The sequence below is a fragment of the Camellia sinensis genome, chromosome 5 (genome assembly GCF_055761805.1).
Source record: "Camellia sinensis isolate YWXY chromosome 5, ASM5576180v1, whole genome shotgun sequence".
Lineage (NCBI taxonomy): Eukaryota > Viridiplantae > Streptophyta > Magnoliopsida > Ericales > Theaceae > Camellia > Camellia sinensis.
This window is the reverse complement of record NC_138965.1, coordinates 215889751-215907823: the sequence shown is the minus strand read 5'-3', so window position 1 is coordinate 215907823 and position 18073 is coordinate 215889751. Positions and strand designations below refer to the sequence as shown.

Below are 18073 nucleotides of genomic sequence, written 5' to 3'. Positions count from 1 at the left end.
TTATATGTAGTAGGAGAAGATTTAAAATGGTACTATATCTTATTATTATTATTATTATTATCTTGAGAGTATTTAGTTGATTTGAAAGCCAGTAATTTTAGTATGAAAAAACTTTGAACTGTAAAGCTTCTTAGTTTAAGTTAATTTCTCATCAATATATTTGGAGTTCTCTTATCCTTTGTGAATTTAAAATTATATATTTCTCGTGGATTTGAGAATCCATTCGTCTACCAGAATGATATCTATTGCTCATGTGTAATTTGCTGCATCAAGTGGTATCAAAGTGTTAATTCAAAAAAAAGGTGGTATCAAAGTGAGAGTTCATTTGGCTCAATGTCATTTCATTGAAGAAGGAAGCATAGACCCTATTGACAAAGATGTTAGGAAAGGATTTAACTAAATTCGTGCAAGGGAACTTGCCCAAGATCATCCTGTTAGTCACAATGCATAATTCGTGCCATGGGTCTTTCTGAAGGTCATCTTGTTAGTTACAAAGTTAATAGGAATCCCACTCTGCAATTTTTCCGAAGCCAATCTATTAATCGAAATGTCAACGATTATCTCCTTCGTCTTTATTTTCTTTTTCTTCTCTTCACTTTATCTTCACCGTACAATTCTAACTTCCTCACATACTATAACCAATTTAACCAACATGATGTGGTGGATCTAGTAAAGTTTAAGATACTTAAATGTTGCAAAACCAAAATTATGAGGAATCTAAATTTTAATGTCAGATCACAACAATAAAGAAAGAGAGTTTATTAACTAACAACCATAATGTGCACTTTCAGATAAAGAGGCTAAAAACATATACTTAAGAGCTAGCTCTCTATATGCTGAAGTCTATAATAGAACACAAGATCCCTATAGCATAGCTTTGCGTCGAATCTGGATTATCAAAGTCCTATTTCTCTCTCATTAATATCCAAGGCTTTTTGCAGATGACATTTGGACTGTAGTGGGACTTCAACATGAATTAATTATATTTTGATAGGAAAACTCTATTCATACAAAAAAAATAAAATAAAAAAAATACCATAAGAATGATGTGGTAGTGACATTGTTATAAATGTAAAATGTAAGTTATCTTTATGAGTGTTTTGTTTTAAAATGAAAGATGACCATTGAACCTTTGTTGTAATGCTGCCAATGCCTTCCAGTGCGAGAAACCGAAGCTACCATTGTATTTTATTTCCTCAAGTAAGGTACCATTTAATTCAGTAAAAACCAAAAAAAATCAATAGAACAACATCAAACAGAGCAAGTGTACCTTATGTTCAATTATATGCATATAGTTACATTCTAATTGATTGAAAAAAAAAACCCCTGAATTTTAAGAAATGTGTACAAAATGCAGTATCTTGAGAGAGAGAGAGAGAGAGAGAGAGAGAGAAAGAGAGAGGTAACGAATTAACAGGACCGATGTCAACTTTCTGCAACAGTCCTTGGTTCGATCATCATTAACCTGTCTTTATGGTTATGCAATGTGAACTTCAATCACCTGCACTCAAAGGAAGTGTAAACCAAGATAACATGCCCAAATTGACCATGTTTTCGCAATGAAATAAATTGAAGTGCTGGAAATTTTCTACTCTATATATGCAACTTAACAATGGATATAAGAAGATACAGCCCATGTGCTTGGACCTGTTTATAAACCATGCAACAAACAATATGGACAGCTTGCTTGACCTATTACCATTAAGAAACTTCTCTCCTTCAAATTAAGAACATGACCTATAACCACCAAACTAATGTTTTGAAAACTGTACCGGTAAGCAAATTGAAAAAGTAATTGGATGGATGGATCATTGGTTCAACTACGGGTGAATCAGAATTGAACCGTGATGTCATAAATATATTAAAATTTGTAAGTATAAAAAATATAGATATTAAAATTACAAAAAATAATAAATAATAAACAATTACAAAAAAGGGATAAATTACACAAATAGTCCTTGCATTTTACTCTCTCTGTCATTTTGGTTCTTGTATTTTTAATTTGCTCGATTTTAACCTTAAATTTTATATTTTGTACCAATTTAGTCCAATCAGTAACTTCCGTTAAGAATTTTAACAGAAAGAAGTCATGTGCACAACATGTGACATGTTTCCAAGGGCAAAATGGACATTTTAAACCTATCCTCTCCCTTCCATCACTGCAACATTCAGAAGTAACCACCACTGCACAGCTCCTCCTCCTCCTCCTCCTCACCGCCACTGTGCAGCTCCTTCACCACGAAAGCCACTATGCTCCTCCTCCTTCAAGTGACTGGTTACCCTATTGCCACCATCAAATAACACCAGAGCTTCCATACACCTACACCATCCATGCGTGCCACCTCATCCTCCACCCACCACTCTACCTTAATAACACCACCAAACACTCTGTTACCACCAAACAACAGCACCAAACTACAATCAAAACTAAATCAAAAATATAATGCCAAAATCGAAATAAAAATAAGAATCAGAATGAAAATCTAAGTAAAAAAAATTGGTAAGGATGATTGCAATCACAATCTCCAAATCTTGATTATCTCTAACTCCATCTGCAAATATCCATCTTATCTCAATATGTAGATCTCTATCTCTATCTCCATCTTCACAATTGCAATTTGAAAATCTCAATCTGATTTCACCGGCCATGACACCACACCCCTCCCATTCCTCAGCCCTGACGCTACCAGCTATACTTCAGCCCAACCGTAACCCCATTCCTCAGCCCCAACGCCACCAGCTATCAAAATCATGTAAGACGATCTTACATCCTCAAGGCTCAAAACATATGAATAACAATAATTTATCCCGATCCAGACACTTTGGGAAGGAATTAGAGTATCTCTGATGCAATTGTAATAAATACAAGCATAAAACAAACATGCTGCGGATTAGGACAGCCAGCAGCCCGAGTCACCTCTTTTCTTGGAGTACTTTCCACGTTTTAATTCTACTGTCCGACACTTCAAAGGTGTTTCCTTATATGGCAGAAGATGAGACAAAATTAGTTTAAATCAGTAACCCAATAGTAATGCCCGTAGAGTTGCCAAATGACAATGATTACCCTGACATCATTACTCAGATTCTAATATCCATACTCCAATGATAAGTATACAGTGACAAGCTACACCTACTTAGTAAATTGTAACCACATTTCTCTTCTATTAGACAACAAGATAATGAGTGTTATCTTAGCTTCATCCAAAAAAATTTATCAGTTTTTTTCTACTAACGCTCCCATTTGCTTAAAAACTATCGAGGAAAATATATATATACTCAATAAAATGAGATTGGGAATGGTGCAACTGCCTAGATCCTTGGGAGTGAAAGAAAATAGTCAATTTGAAAGCTGAAAGGTAGTAAAAGGGTGCAAGAAACAACCTGAATAGAGAGCTCAAGCAGCAGCCTCCAATAATTCCCTCTCTGCACACTCCTTAATCCTCCTCTCAAGCTCTGGCCTGAAGTGCCTGATAAGACCCTGAACAGGCCAAGCAGCAGCATCATCCAATGCACAGATTGTGTGCCCTTCAATCTGCTTCGTCACCTCCTGCAGCATGTCAATCTCCTCCAATTTTGCATTCCCAACTTTCAATCTTTCCATGGTCATCCAAAGCCATCCCGTACCTTCCCTGCAAGGTGTACACTGACCACAGCTCTCATGCTTGTAGAAGTAAGACAGCCTTGCAATTGCATCCACAACATCAGTCGATTTGTCCATCACAATCACAGCTGCAGTCCCCAACCCTGACTGGACAGCCTTGAGCGCATCATAGTCCATCAGCACATCATCATATATGTGCTTGGGAAGCAGCAGCACAGACAGCAGCACAGATGAACCCCCAGGTATAATTGCAAGTAAATTGTCCCATCCACCTCTAACACCCCCACAGTGCCTCTCTATCAGCTCTTTTAAAGGCATACTCATCTCCTCTTCAACTGTGCAAGGCTTGTTAACATGACCCGACACACAATATAGCTTTGTCCCAGAGTTGTTCTTCCTGCCAAAACTAGCAAACCGCTCTGGCCCACGCCTTAAAATGATAGGAGATAGGGCCGGCCCCGAGGGCAGGCAAGAGAGGCCTGCACTTTGGCCCCCCAAATTTGAGCTAAAAATAGGGGCCCTGAATATAATTTTATATTTTAGATATAAAAAAAAAAAGACACAAATACTGTAAGCGTAATTGAACATGGGGCCCAAATAAAGCAACAAGACTAGATTTTTATTTTTTTTAAGTATTTGTAATGATTTCTTCTATCTTAATATATGAAAGAAAATTTTTGTTTATAATTTTAATAATTATATATGCAAGTAAATTTTTTTGTAACTACAAACAAATAAAAAAGTTGTAACTTATAGTTTTATCCATGAATTTTTTTTTTTCAATGTAAGAGGGCCCCATTTCCGAAGTTAGTCTTGGGCCCCCTAAATCTTAGGGCCGAGAAACAACCACTATTTCCACATTTGTGACAGTTGTAGGGCAGCCGTATAGCCAACCACTATTTCCACATTTGTGACAGTTGTAGGGCAGCCGTATAGCCCTGCGTTAGCTGGAAAAGGAGGCTTTAGTCTTGGTTTCCCTTGTTTCCTTCAAGACTCTCCAAAAGTGCTGTCTCCTCATCACCACAGATATAGGCACCAGCACCATAGTGGATATGCACATCAAAATCATAACCGGATCCACATGCATTCTTCCCGAGCAATCCTGCTTCGTAAGCTTCTTTTCTAGCCTTCTCAAGGTTAAGGCATTCATTCACATACTCACCCCTGATGTAGATATATGCAGCAGAAGCCCTCATTCCTACCCCAGCTATCAGGCATCCCTCTAAGAGTTTGTGTGGATCATGCCGCATTATTTCCCTATCTTTACAGGTTCCAGGTTCACTTTCATCAGCATTAACCACAAGATAGGAAGGGCGGCCATCAGATACTTTTGGCAATGAAACACCATTTGAGACCAGATGGAAACCCAGCACCACCTCGTCCACATAGGCCAGACTTCTTAACTTCATTAACAATCCAATCAGTACCCTCAGTACTAGGTCTTTAGTTCTATACCAGTCACCCCGTTTCATGGCACCTTTGAGAAAGGGGTCATGCAAACTGTACAGGTTGGTGAAAATGTGGTCGTCATCTTTCAGGCCACCAAAATGGGTTTTCTCAGTAGGTGGAGGAGGTGGTGGAGGTTGTGGGTTGGCAGCAGTTGTTGCACCTTGCGTGCTAAATATCTACTTCCTAGGAGCCACCTCTCACCATGATGCCGAACCAAAGCTGTCTTTTGAAGGGTAAGAATGCCCTTAATGGGTGCCTATCAAAAAGTTACACAACGTCATCATAGGCAAAGAAAAAGGTTGGATTTTTCTGTCTCGTCCAACTTTGATCCAGTAATAAATCTACAGAGTTCTAAACATAACTTCTGGTTGCCATAAAATAGGATGCATTGCACCAAATATATGGAGAAAGAATGGACAAACTGGCAAGTAAAGAAAGAAAACAGCACACGTTAGGACATCCTTAGGCATTATATATCCATTACTACTATTGTTTGTAATATACCAGTTAGGACATCCTTACAGACAGCAAACTTGATGGAAAGTTGTACTAATATCAGAGTCTATGTCTTCTTTTCTTTTTCTTTTTTTGTGGGTAAGTAAGCATTTTATTAGCAAAAGAAAAAATATACAATACAACTCAATTCAAGCCCTCAAGGGACAACGCACATAGATGTTAAGGACTCTAGCTCCAGGAGGTACCAAATAGAGAAACTAACAAAACCAACAAAGAACCTAGTCTGTCATATCACAATGGCTGTAGCAGTTGCCAAGGATCCAAGGTAAAATGGTCAAATAATACAAGGCCAAAGTGCAACTGGCGATAAACTTTTTAAAGATTTTTTAGACACGGGCACAGTTGACCCAGTTGATCAGCCTAAATTTTGCCAATATTCATCAGTTCATGTAATAAGCATGGACCTAAGGAAATCTAGAAAATTCCTTGATCTTCATCTGTAAACTATAGAACAGCACTATTTCACATCATAGGTATTAATAATAAAAATAACTCAGCTTCACAAAACATTGCCACAACTATTTGGGGTTGGTTACATGAACATGTTTCACTATTTTTCTCCTTTTTGAGATAATATTCCATGTTTATGCTATTTCAATCCATGTTGGGAGCTTCTATTTGCACATCTCCATTCCCCTCTTTACACACACTTAAACATAATTATTTTTATTATAATTTTATTTCTAAGTGAATTTACTATTATGGACATCAAATAAACATATTCGGAAGTTGAATGTTGAAAAAATGAAAAAAATTCGGAATTCTACTTCCGAACAAGTTGTTTATTTTCGGAATGCTACTTCCGAACTAATTGTTTATTTTCAGAATGCACTTCTGAACCAATTATTTATTGAAAAAGATGTGTATAGAGTGTAATGGGTGTGTGCAAATAGAAGCTCCCATCCATGTTAAGTATGGTGTTCCCCTTCTTCCAAAACTATCCTTGACGCAGACCATGCATTCTTCTTTGCTAGTACAGTTATTGGTCTTCAGACTTCACTGCATAAGGCCTAATGACCCTCCAATTTTCATTAGTACAACTCGAGAACCCAAAAGAAGAGAGAGAGAACGAGTAAGGGAAGATGGACGTTTGGGTGAGAATAACTCAAATGAAAAGGTGAAGGGCTCTAGATAAGAGGGTCCACTTTTTGCTACGTCACAAAGAGAGAATGATTTATTAATAATGATGCCTTCACATAATATATAGCAAATTTTAGCTTCTTTTTTTTTGTCTGTAAAATTATAAATTTTCTCATAAATATTTAATATTTTTCTTAAATTACCACTTATTAGTAATTTTCCCAAGAAAAAAAAAATTGAAATATAAGAGTTTTTTTTTTTTAAAAAAAAAAATCTTTCTAAATTGCTTAGTTTCACTTATATAAAATGTGATAATTCTATTTAATTATTTATCACCAACCTAAACTATATCATATTAAATATATCACCAACCTAAACTATGCCATTTATTATTTATCACCAACCTATATCATCCTATTATTTATCATACTAAATATATCATAGTTAATATGATATTATTTATCACCAACCTAAATTACCAAATTCAAGAAAAAATATGAATTTAGTAAATGTATGGCATAGTTTATTTACCAAATTTAAAGGTATGGCATAGTTTATTTAATATCACGGGTAATAATATAGGTTGGTGATAAATAATAATATAATTATTTCATATTTTATTTGTAAATACATTTTCTCAGAACCGTTGGCTAATATGCAGCATTTACAAAATCGCTGTCTTATAAATGCCGCCATATGAAGTTTTTCTTATAGTGTCATTAACATTTTCCCCTGCATTGTTGCAAATGTCGGGCCATCCATAAAAAATTTACCCCTACTAAGATTATTAGTCGTTAAAATAGTTTCACATGTGCAGCCATCCAAGCAAAGAATGCCACTTTGTGGGGAGCCCTAGAACACCAAATCCCCCCTCTCCAAGGGAACTCCACATCACTCCCTCTCCCTCTTTTGGGATTGAGATGTGGGCGTCTAAGCTCATTTTTTGCTTACTCTAACTCTCTGATTCCCCTTATCATTTTAACCTTCTTTTGCAAGTAAAAACACAATAGATATCAGTCACCATTCCCAGAAATGGTTATATTTGATAAAGTTGGCAGATACCTCATTCTGTTTCAAAGACGCCCAGCAACACCAAAAACAAGAATGGATAAAAGAAAACCTGATTAAAGTTTCCTGTGTGTTACAAAACTACAGCAAGAGCCTGGTAACATCAGAGAAGCACGACAGCCACATAATATACCAAAGGAAATATATAGCCAAAGGAAATACTTTTTGATAACCTAAATACTTTTTGATATACGCAAAGGAAATATATCACATGATTGTGCATATTAAATACCTTCGCCCTACAACTGACTGCATCTTCGAGTTTTCCCTCTTCTGAAGCTGTTTTTGATTGTCTGTCGTCCATCTGCAGATGAGCATGATGCATGCTGCCACAAAGAAACGGAGAATTCAGAAGTTGTACAGAGCACTGACCAATTCATAGACGACAAAATAGAATAGAATGCGTCATTATTCTACCAAGTAAGTAACATGGTGTATTGCATTGCACTAACACTATACTAATAATGTCTTCTTTCACGACATTTCTAAAACACTGCTAAAATGTGAAAAAAACACCGGTATGCAATGTTTTCGCCAACTATGCTGCCGTCGTCTTAGGTTTCCAGAATCTTTTTATTTAAATCAAGAAACACAAAGAAAACAAACCAAAAAAAATAAAGGAACAAGAAGCTTCCTTACCCACATGTATTAACTCGTTGAACCTATGGAAGACAACAGAAGCCAGGTCATTTCTAGAGAGCAAAAGAATAAACAGAGAACATAGTGGGAAAACTTTTCACAACCAAATTAATTGAAGTGCTGGAACTATATATGAAACTTAACAATTAATGGAGATAAAAAAGATACATTCCATTATTAAATGAATATCCATCAAATTATCTGAATAGAAATTAATTATTAGATGTTTCATTATTTGTACTATCACAAACAGTTACAAAAATACCTTAGAGATGTTCTCAAAACAAAAACTCAAAGAAAAATATGTAGAAATATAACCTTAGACTCTGCCATCTTTTTTATGCCAAATCCAGAAAATGGAGTGGTCGTGTCAAGATGCTCAAGCAGCCTATCGTAGTGTTGGTGCTGATCCAAAAGATAGATCTAAAAATCAATATAGGAAGAGGAAAAGAAACAAACTGCATATCAGCTATGTAAAATCCAAGTTTTGTATATAATTGTTTTTGGATAGATTAGTAATTAAATTAATTTATATGGGTCATTTAGTAATATCAAGGAATTAGTTATGAGATGGTATTATAATTTCTGTAACATAGATGGGCAATTTTGTAAGTTTGAGAAACTAGGTCAAGTCTAGGAGAAGAACAAAAAAAACAGAGGGCTTGGGAGGTTCAGGGTTTGAAAAAGAGAAAAAAAAAGGAAAAAAAAGGGAAAGTTTTATAGAGTGGTGATTTTGATCTAATCATCTCTTGGAGGTAAGATTTTTAATGGTACTCCTATCTATTGATTTAGTTTCAATATAACAATGCATGATTCGTATGGATAAATATGAAAAGATAAACATATTTGTCTAATCTGATATTGGGTGTCGGTTTTGCCAAAATATGAATACAGTGGGTTGTTTTGGCACTTAAACGGAGATTTCTTTAGACAGAGTATCTTGTATGTTGATTGGGTGTGTGTATTTTGGGGGGGTTGTTTTGGCACTTAAACGGGGATTTCTTTAGACAGAGTATCTTGTATGTTGATTGGGTGTGTGTATTTTGGGGCTGATATGTGATAGGTAATTCTAATGGTGGTGCATTGGTAGGATACAAGCTTTGACTGCTAGCAACTATGGGTTTACATATGTAAAAAAATAACAATAGAATAAAATAAGTCTTGGAGATTGCGGAAGCGGTATTTTGGGGTTTTGGAATTTACTTATAGACTATATGATTAGATTATTACATTATAAAGAAAAGAATGATGGATGCATCATGGTGATCAATAATAATTGTTTATGTGGTGTAATATTTTATTAGGTTTGTGAGATTGAGGTGGATCTTGGTAATTTGAGATTAGCTTGGGAAATATTATTTTAGCTGTTTGAGGTAAGTAGCCCTCTATCACTGTTGGTTCATTTTAATTCCTATTGAATCGTTTAAAATTATAAATATTTATTTATAGCCTTCATGTTCTTTTAAAATAAAATATGGGTCAAGTATAAAACAACATCGAATATTATTATGAAAATTATTTGAATATTTTATGAAATTATTCTGAAAATTGTACCAAATATTTATTCTGAAAATATCAAATATTTTATTTAAAAGTTGTGTATTGTTTGAATTTTAAACATCACTATAGTTTGACTATGATTTGGACCCTAGCCAATGGGGTTATTTATTGGCATAGAAACTAGTTTCTTTTGGGGTTTTACCACCCGTCTATGTGTGGTTCTGGGCCTTGTCACAGGATAAGTGACTGTAGTCACCAAGACTTGGGTTTTGTGAATCAAATCATTGAACCATCTGAATATCGAACCATAGATTTGAACAATGAATTTACTTTGAATTATCTTGTTGGCTTTTCAATTAAAATGTATTGTACATTGTTTATTTTTAGCTACGAAACCATCTTACAAATAATTGTTCATTTATTGAATTGTAGCAAAAATTATATTTATTGGTTATTGACTATTTATTTATTTATTTTTTTGTATACTTGATCCAGCTAGCAATGATGGTTGGTTATTTACTGGGCTGTCTAGTTTACCCTTATTTATTTATTTATTTTTTTTCAGATTCTGAGGAGTATAGCTGCGCGGGGTTTTTACTTGTGGGAGTGCCGAGAGTAGGACTATGATTTTAGTACTTGGATTATTGTTTTGTTAGTGGATTATATTAGTGGACTTGGTGGACAATTTCATATGATAAGAATTATCTATTTTTATGGATTTTAGTTGATAATTAAGGATTTAATTTGAGTATTTTACATTGTTGGTTATGCATTGGACTCTTAGCCTTGCATGCTCACTTAAATGAGTGTGCGGCGTTGTCACGGAGCTTGGGGCGTGACAAGCTAACAACTCTAACTGCAGTTAAAGGTGGGTGATGACAAGATCAAAGAAACTTTGGTGATGTCATACTGCTGCTGTCCATTCCACAGTGTCTTTCCTCTACCTCTTCCTCTGCTGCATCCCAAAGGGATTGAGCACACGAAGCTAGAATATAACCGGTTGAAGAAGCTCAAAGCCACAGACAAAAGCCAATTCACGGCGGAAAAAATAGACTTGATCATAATTAATTACAAGTTATAACCCTCATTTAAACTCAAGCTATACAATTTCCTTCTGCCCTTGATATAGATGACACCAGGAGCCACTTCTCTGAAAATAGAAACCATGAATTGAACCAACCCAGCCCGCAACTGTGAAGATTACTTGGTATATGAATAGAGATGTCATCAAATTCCAAACAACTCATTTTATATATGTCTAAAACATCCCAATATGTGGAGAAAGCGATGATTTTAGTTTGCAAGATGTAATTCATAGATAGTATTCAAGCAATAATTGTTTCAGATATGAACCTAATAAAACAAGAGCAGAGCACTGTATTCTTTATAAACACCATTTAAGGCCATTTTTCTTGTAGTGACAAGACCTACAATATCATACAAAACTCTTTTCACTCATAAAAGTTTTCAAGAAATACATCAGTTTCTTTGCATATATTTACAATTTTTTTTCCCCAAGCAAGAACTCTTCTCATAAATTAGTGACTTCATATGCATTCACCAAGAAGTCGTGAACAGTGGTGAGTCCAAAGTCCTCCATGCCATCAAGAAACATGTGATATGTCCATTGATTGCTGTTAACAAAGAGATCTGACTGGAATTTGATTGGCTGGACAAAGCTATCAAGCGAAGTCCCACATTGCCCGAGTACAAAGGTAATGTGCAGTATAAGCTTGAGGGCATCATCACCTCAATAGCTAGGTTTTGGGGTTGAGGTTCTACCCAATACTGTGTAACATGGTAATCATCGGAGAAGTTCGCATGTAGACCAAGGACACACACCTTACCTATCCCTAGGTACTCTGGCTCTGATATCATGTTACATGGTCTTGGATAAAACTCAACCTAAAAAGTTAGCTCTTTGGGTGGGGTGCCCTCACACTTATCTACTACTACGCTTTTTTTTCTTTTTTTTTTTTTTGTGCCTAGGCAATGTGGGAGTTCGTTTCACAAAAGCATCCGATTTATGCGTATAAAATGTCATGTGCAAATTTTAACACATAATTAGAAGGCCGCTTAGCTCAAAAATAAAAAATGAGACAATTCTCAACTTTACTAGTTCAATGGCATCCTTCATTTCTCCAGCTTCAAACCATCCTAAATGTGTTTCCTTACTAGGCACTAGTCATGGTTATTAATACTCTTATATAAAACAGATTCATGTGTCCCAAAAATGGGTGAGGATAACTTCTTTTAAAAATGCAGGCCATTGCCAAAAGTTCGGAACTCAGAAGCCAATATCAAGTACCTTTATGGCATAAGCCAGAGAGAATTGCAAATTTCCTCGCATATTTATATTTTCAGCTGCAGAGATTCCATTCATATCTCTTCTTTAAAACTATGTCCAGCTAACTCCAGATGAGAGACTAAAATTTTTACAAGATTGATTTAATTGGCCCATTTTTAGGGTCTCCAAACATCAAATCTAATGCAGCAACAACCACTGCCTCCAGAATGCACTTAAAAGCTTGTACTATCATCTCATGAATACAGAGAGACTGCCCATGTGATAACTTGTCTGAAAGCTTAACTTGGTCAAGAGAAAAGGAAATAACAATGGTCACTCAATATAGAATGCCCAACATGTAGTACATTTAGTTTCGCACGCTTCATACTAAAAGCAATAATTAAAAGAAGCTTACTTGAATGCATTAAATAAACCACGTACAAAATATAATTCATTCTTCTCCTTCTATGCTTAGGTATACACAAGAAAGTTTCAAAGTTGTAAAAGACTTAAAAGAGTTACATATTGAATGGAAGTTAGACATATCTATAAACTGTTGGATGCTACCTAATCTCTTTGGATAGAAACCTAATATCTATGCTTGCTATTACATATATAATGGAAGTTTATTGGATGTTGCCTAGTCACTTCGGATAGACCTTGCACGCTTGTTGTGATCAATGCATTACCACCTAGCTCCTTTTGTTAAAAAATAAAAGGCTTCGAATGTTGTGATCGATGATGCATTACCACCTGAGAAATTGTAGAAACGCTACATCCTAAAAGGCTTGAAACCACTTGAGAAAATTGCTACTAAAAAATTGAAATTGTAGAACACTTGAAAAGCATGAAATTGTAGAAGCCACCGGAGAAATTGAAATTTGTAGAAACTTGTTAGAAACCACCTGAGAAATTAAAGTTGTAGAATAAAAAGCTTTAATCAGTGACCTTAGTGAAATGAGGTGCAAAGCTCCACTAACTACGCTAGGCACCGTGATATGATTTGATGCGCTTATTCAATTATAAAATTAAATGCGATAAGACTAAATAAAATATAAATTAAGAGTACAAAATACACATTATATTGCGGCAAGACCAATACTTGTCTTAACTCTTAACATGCTACTCAAGACTAAGTGACAACACATTCTCCTAACATAATTTATCAATATAATTGAGGCATGATCACTTGAGACTTTCAAGCAAGCAAAGTTGCTTCTAGCAAACGTGTACAACAATGTATTTTGCATATGGTAGCTGCGTGCAATTATATTCGAGTAAAATACTAAAAAACAAAGGCTTTGTAACGCCCCAACTTCCAGGCCGTTAAATAAGTACAATAATACAACACAAGTAGGATAGATAACCAAAAATATTTTAATATACATATACAAGAAGAGTTAATATCATAGATAATTTGTTTATGCGTCATTATAGGATTACCAAAACATTGCCAAACCAAAAGTTAAAAGGAAAAAAAAACAACTAGTCTAAGTCTTCAAATGAACTATAGCTCCAACACTTCATCTTATTTGCCTTCGAATTAACCTTCACCATTGTAAACTGCTTCATCACCTGGCATGACACGCCATGAGCTTGGAATGCCTAGTAAAAACGCACACACACCCCCATATCTTTTATCAACCAATCAACCATACACAGAACAAATTGGGTAACATAAATACAACATTACAATAAGGTTCTATGAATTAGTAGTTAGACTAGACATCTAGAATTCCCCAAAGAGATCCTTCTACCCAACCACAAGGATTGAACACCGGACTATTCAGAACTCTCCCTTTTGCTGCTTTGCAGACCTTACCACCTATGCCCACCTTCCGGTTATTTACCGGTTAGTGACATTGATGGACCTCAAAAGAGATGGCCAAACAAGTGGGCTCGCTTACACCCAAATCGTGCCTAGGGCTCGCTTACACCTTGCACATACCATACCAAAGGGCTCGCTTACACCTTGAAACCACCGCATAGAGTCTGAATACATCTGTGTCAACCTAGGGGCTCACTTAGACCGCTTGCATAAGACTTAATTCATTTGGTTTTAATCCCATCATAATTCATGTCATTCATATGTATAAATTATTCCATCACTAATGTGAACGTCACCCATTGCCAACCCCTTATCATTTCCCGTTTATTAGATCTTTTGCCAAGCAAGTTAGTCACATTCGGTAATATAAAAGATCATGAGACAAATATAAGAGAGGAAATATAACCCATGATAAGCATACATAAGTATAGTAAAGCAAGCAAACAACATTAAGAATGCTTTGAAACACTTAGAGACAAATAACACAATAAAACAAAATTTTCAGCACTATTCGGTTCTGCAGGGCTAACAATAATGCTTTGGAAAAAATACTTCCAGGTCAAATTAGGGGCTGAAATTGCACAAAAACAATAATCAACCTGTCTAGTTTCAATTCTAATTATTAGAATTTGCACAGCACCTCCAGAAATTCATCTATAAGCTCTGTTCCAAAACCTGTCCAGATTTGTCACCCGTTGGGAAAACTAGCTTTCCTCTCAATCTACCCGATGATTTTCGCCCAAATAAATTCTGTTGGAAAGAGGAATCAGAATTATAAATTTTGATAGAAGAACCAACATGAGATGATTTTTCTAGAATTTTATAAAATTGTAAGAAGTGGACTGTTTTTCAGAGACTCAGGACTAAATTTTTAAACACAATATCCAAGCCCTAAAATCACACAAGGAGGGGCTAATAAAATTATCACAAGTTCTAAACACACCAAATATCCTACATTAAATTCAGATTTGAGAAATAAATAGGTTTGATATTTCTTTTAAATTAGAGAAGTTGCAGGAGTGCATAATTTGACAAATTTGTAAGGCAAAGTCACTAAATCAAACCAACACTTTCATACACATCAAAAACCCTATATACCATTACTATGCAACACAAGAGGGCATCTAGACAATAGGATGAGATGGGTGAAAGAATTGGAGAAGACATGGAAGCGGTGTGTTCTTACCTTGACTCAAGAAGGCACCCTTTCTTCCTATTCTCCTTTTTTTTTTCCCCTTCTTCTTCTTCTTCTTCTTCTTCTTCTTCTTCTCTACTTCCCCCAAATCACACAATCCTTCTCTCACTCTCTCCTTGGGCTGCTCGAATGTGTGAGTGGAAATTGAGACAATGATCTCAATTTATAGGCCATGAATTTGGGTTAAAAAGACCATTCTACCCTTCTTGCTTAATGACTAAGAAAACTTATAAATATCTAGATATTTTGTTTTCCACTAATTTGCTCAAATAAATAATAAAAATATTTATTTAAAGATATTTATTTGCTCAAATAAATAATAAAGATGCAAAGAACTAATAAATATTTAAATAGGTTAAAAAAATAAAATGTATGAATTAACATAGAGACAAAGGGTTAAAATAAATAAAAACTAAGTGTTAGGGTATTTTCAAATATAAAAATGGCATTCTAGGATTTAGTTATAATACAAAATAAATACAGAAAAATTATTCTTTCTTGGACCATTTTGTAAAATTTTATGAAATTTGGGATTAAAATGCAATTAGCCTAAGGCTTTGGGTTTCAAGTGTAATTACCAAAAATTAGGATCTCTACAGGCTTTGTTCGATTCTTCTTTTTGTCAATTCAAGAAAGGAGTCAAAGAATAAGCCAAGATGGAAGCTTACCAATAAGACACAATACCAATGATTAATTACATCTGAAACACACATCAGGAAAATCTAAGTCAAGAGTTTTTTTATTTTTATTTTTATTTTTATTATTCCAGTAAACAACCAAAGACAATAAACATGTTTATCATGCTTTTGAATAAGAGCATTAATCAAGTTGCAATAAATGAAAATTGTAAACAATCCAATATGTAATGGAACAATATGAGAGAGAAAAATCAGAACAAAGAGATGAACCCAAAATGAGGAAGTCTCGAAAGCTTACATTATAAAATATATATATAAAAAAAATATCTGAAATTTTACACAATTGTATTGCCTTATAATTTGAGCCCTTTGAACCCATAGGGTCCATGTCTCAAAAGTTTTGGCAAGTCAGCGCCAAATTTTTGATTGCAAAAAAGATCATCATAAAATTGGTCGACCAATAGGTAGTGAATCTTTGCCAAAACGTCGGGGAAGATCTCATGCAATTCTTTCACCGTTCTACCTAGCCAAATTGCTTGGGGTTGATGGTCATCGCAATGGGCTAACACAATCCGCAAATATGGAGTCACTCCATATGGTGGCGGATATCTGAACCTTATCTGAAGTGGAGGCGTTGGTGCTGTTGGATTATTGCGGTAGTAAAGCACATGACGAAGGGGTGACTGATGTGGATCATAATCTGGAAGGTGAGCATTAAGCGGAATTCTTCTTTCCCAACCCCTCATATCAACCGGATGGAAATTCAACCTTACATGACGATCGAAATCTCTATCATTTTTCTTCCTTATCTCATGTATTTTGAATATAAATTTCGCCATGCTGACGTTATCAAAGAAAACAGGATGAGTATAATTGAATAGAGCAACTTTCTTGATATCTCTCATAGTCGTGAGACGGAAGTGTTGAGGATTATAATTGTGATGCAAGAATAAATTCCACACTGGTGGATACTGGTTTTGTCAAAATCTCCTACCCGCCGCTCTTACCATGCTACGAAGATCCAATATATCTTTCATTATTCCATCTCTTACTACTGTTGGATCATGGGATACATTTACCGGTCCATCAATCTTGAACGACAATTTAAGACCCACAGAAATAGATGTGATTTGCATGGTAGTCAACAGTTTGCCATTATACTTATCCCCTTCATGCATACTTTTGAGATAGTTTATAATAGCACCCGACAATTCAATAAAAACTTTACCCATTCCAATAATTATTTGACCATGTCGTTTCCAAATCTCATCCTCTGTTCGTGAAGCATCAGATATCCATTGATTGAAATCCTTAAAATAAACAAATAAATATTAATAATAATAATAATAATAAATCTATCTACTATTACCATAAATTAATGTACCCAAATATACACATATATAATATAAAAGTAAATAAATTTAAATATTATAAAAACAATGCAAATTTAGTGTATTACCATAGTAATCCTCGTGAAAGTCGGCGTAGAAGTAGATGGGAAGGAATGTGATATGAATCGAGGCTACAGAGACGACTTTCTCTTCCGGTTGCGTAAGTCGAAAACACGTACAACAGACAGATCAGAAAAGAGCTTTCACTACTTTTAGCTTGGCTTGACTTGACTTGACTATCGTCCTAAGTGCAGGGAATAAAAGAAAGAAGTCAGGCTCAACTGCTGCACCTCAACGCATTTCAGGGAGAACCAGCTAGCTCGGGTTCGAGTGGCATTTCACCCCTAACCACAACTCATCTGCTGATTTTTCAACATAAGTCGGTTCGGACCTCGGAGACAAATTCGGAGGGAAAGGAATGTGATATGAATCGAGGCTACCCAGCAAGTTTAGTTGAAACGTGTTTAAAAAATGAAATAGTAAATGGTATATTATATTTTGACCCCCACAACTCTTGTCTCCTATTATTCTCAACTAAAAATTGTAATACTTTTAACGGAAATTTTACTCATAAATCTCATATAAGGGAATGTTAATTTATTTAGTCTTAAAAGTTTTTTATAAACCAATTAGTCCTTTAGGTTTTGGAAAGTTACATTTGTTTGATTTGGTGCCATTTTACTTTAAGTGAACTAGTATATCACCCGTACTATGCACGAGATTGAATTTAAAAAAAATATTTATTACTTGACTGAATAAGTTTTTAAAAAGCACAAGGATTGTCACAATTCAAACAATTTTTTTTTTCTCACCATGTGATTGAAATAGAATGTAAACAAACAAAATCAGCTAAAAATAAAATCACGGTGTGATCAAAACGG

At 35.0% G+C, this 18073-nt stretch overlaps 1 long non-coding RNA gene and 1 pseudogene across 2 annotated transcripts; both read right to left on the bottom strand.

The window, feature by feature from the left end:
* Window positions 1–3364: 3364 nt before the first annotated feature.
* On the bottom strand, window positions 3365–8018 carry LOC145792085 (NADH dehydrogenase [ubiquinone] flavoprotein 1, mitochondrial pseudogene; annotated as a pseudogene). The gene is made up of 3 exons (XR_014331241.1): window positions 7947–8018; window positions 4497–5306; window positions 3365–4055 (listed from the first exon to the last, which is right to left on the bottom strand). The product of XR_014331241.1 is annotated as an NADH dehydrogenase [ubiquinone] flavoprotein 1, mitochondrial pseudogene (transcript).
* Window positions 8019–12570: 4552 nt separating this feature from the next.
* LOC145790354 (uncharacterized) lies at window positions 12571–15281 on the bottom strand. Its single transcript, XR_014329038.1, has 3 exons — window positions 15155–15281; window positions 14568–14718; window positions 12571–13045 (listed from the first exon to the last, which is right to left on the bottom strand). It is a non-coding gene; the product is annotated as an uncharacterized LOC145790354 (long non-coding RNA).
* Between the last annotated feature and the right edge of the window lie 2792 nt (window positions 15282–18073).